General features: G+C 29.6%; 1 protein-coding gene across 1 annotated transcript in view; it reads left to right on the top strand.

Annotated features, from left to right (window-relative positions):
* LOC137632681 (methyltransferase-like protein 22) overlaps positions 1-2,500 on the top strand; it is a 533,866-nt gene that overhangs the window by 464,490 nt on the left and 66,876 nt on the right. The window contains exon 8 of the transcript XR_011042082.1: positions 1,751-1,789. The gene's annotated coding sequence lies outside the window, so the exon portion shown is untranslated. The remainder of the gene's footprint in view (positions 1-1,750; positions 1,790-2,500) is intronic.

Genomic DNA, 2,500 nt, shown 5'->3' with positions numbered 1-2,500 from the left:
TTATTATTATTATTATTATTATTATTATTTTAATCGTTTTTATAATTATAATTGATTTCTCTGATTCTCATTGCCGTAAGATATACGCTTTGGTGTACACTCGGGCACACTTTTATGTTATTTCTCTTCCTCTTGTTTTGTTAGTATTCATAGTTTATAAAGGAGATATTTATTTTAATGTTACTGTTTTTAAAATATTAAATTTTTCCTTGTTTCCTTTCTTCACTGGGATATTTTCCCCTGAGCTTATGGCATTCTGCTTTTCCAGCTAGAGTTTTAGCTCAGCATATAATAATAATAATAATAATAATAATAATAATAATAATAATAATAATAATAATAATAACAAATGCAGCCGTTTCTAGCTCAGAATATTTTCACTGAGTTTAGGAAGTGGGCCGTAATATTGTATATTTTTATAATTATTATTAGAATTCATTAAATTATATTTATGTCGATTCCATAAAGTTTGCAGTGATTTATTGAATTTCGTATTTTGAAGGCGAAGTTGTTAAGCAAAAGTCAATTGCTCGTTAAGAGTTTTTAACGTGATTTATAAATTTTCCTTTCAACCAGAACTGGTTGAAGCTAGATTCAGACTGACCTGTAAAATGTCCCGGATGTACTGTTATCTTCTGATGGTCTTAAGTCGAGGAGACTGTTGTGAAATAAATTATCTTCTGGTGGTCTTAAGTCGAGTAGAGTGTTGTTAAATAAATTATCTTCTAGTGGTCTTAAGTCGCGTAGACTTGTGAAATAGATTATCATTTGATGGTCATAAGTCGAGTAGACTGTTGTTAAATAATATGCGAAGAATTATGATTAATGAATGGTTAGAATTTAAAGGAAATAGATCATGAGATTTTTTTTTTCGAAAAGACGTGCATTTTCAAAATAGGATTTTTCTCCAACTTGTTCTCTTCATAAGATGAAAATTGTAATAATTGCAAGAACCCAATGAGTATCAGTTCATTAAGAAAAAGAACAAAATGAGTATTATAAATACTGTATTAGGAAAAAAACAGGAATTAACAGAATAGTTGGTCAAGCAATATATCAAAAAGCATATTGTAAATATTAGAATAAACAGGAATAAACACAATAGTTGGTTAAGCAATATAGCAAAAATCATATGATAAATATTGAAAGAAACAGGAATAAACAGAATGATTGGTTAAGCAATATATCAAAAAGCATATTATAAACATTAGAAGAAACAGGAATAAACACAATAGTTGGTTTATCAATATAGCAAAGTGCATATTGTAAATATTAGAAGAAACAGGAATAAACAGAATGATTGGTTCATTGATTGATTGATTTGAAGTTCTCTGGCATCCTGACATCGAAGGTCATTGACGCCGAGAATGGTTGGTTAAGCAATATAGCAAAAAACATATAAATATTAGAAGAAACGTGAATATACACAATAGTTGGTTAAGCATTATAGCAAAAAACATATAAATATTAGAAGAGACAGGAATAAAGAAAATTAAATCAAATTTTGGGGGGGTCCAGAATTCAGTTCAAATTTCCCAGAATTTTGTTATGTAATGGTAAAAATATAGTCAAAGTCACCGTGTTAGATCTTTGAGAATTTATCTTAAGCAATTCTATAAACCAAAATGGTATTGTTACAAATCCTACCACATCATTTGAGCTTAATATTTAACAATTCTGTGTCTCGTCAACTATCAGTAATCTCTGTATAAATTTCTTATGTTAATTTCTTCTTGTTTTAAACTTCCAGATTACTGCACTGCGTCTACTGCATCTCTGAGCCTTTATAGTAAGTAACTCTATGATTTCTGTATTTCAAAAGTTAAAACTTGCAGCGAATGTTGTGTAGAACAGGATGACATAGAGAGAGAGAGAGAGAGAGAGAGAGAGAGAGAGAGAGAGAGAGAGAGAGAGAGAGAGAGAGAGAGAGAAAAAAAAAAAAAAAAAAAACGTGTTAAAACTTAAAAATTTTTGCATGGAACAAATTTTGTGATAATTTGAACCCCAAAGGTTGTCATTGCCAATATAGTAATTTCAAGTTTCTCTTTTTAGTATTATATGACAGATCTACAATGTTAGAAAAAAAACCGTAATTCTAATCGGAAATTCTCTTTAAAAATCTACTTTTCTCAGCCGTATTTCACTAAAATACAGGCGACCGTTATTTTACCCTACTTCGTTATGATCTTCTACGGGTTGGTGACCGTAATATCACTCCTTTACGTCAATATATCGGTTTTTAAAACGGTAAAAAATCCTGGAATAAATGTTGCCGGATATTTAGCATTTTTTTAATGCAAATTTTAAAGCGTATTTCAACGTTGCTACGGATATTAAGATGTTTTATAATCATTAATTATTTCTTTCTCATATAGTTGATTTATTTCCTTATTACTTTTCCTCTCTGGGATGTTTTTCCCTGTTAGAGCCCTTGGGCTTGTAGCATCTTGTTTTTCCATCTAGGGTTGTAGCTTAGCTAATAATGATATCATTTATAATC

This window comes from Palaemon carinicauda, chromosome 41 (assembly GCF_036898095.1).
Source record: "Palaemon carinicauda isolate YSFRI2023 chromosome 41, ASM3689809v2, whole genome shotgun sequence".
In the NCBI taxonomy this organism is placed as follows: Eukaryota; Metazoa; Arthropoda; class Malacostraca; order Decapoda; family Palaemonidae; genus Palaemon; species Palaemon carinicauda.
Note: the sequence above shows the minus strand (reverse complement) of the source record. Positions and strands in the feature narration are given on the sequence as shown.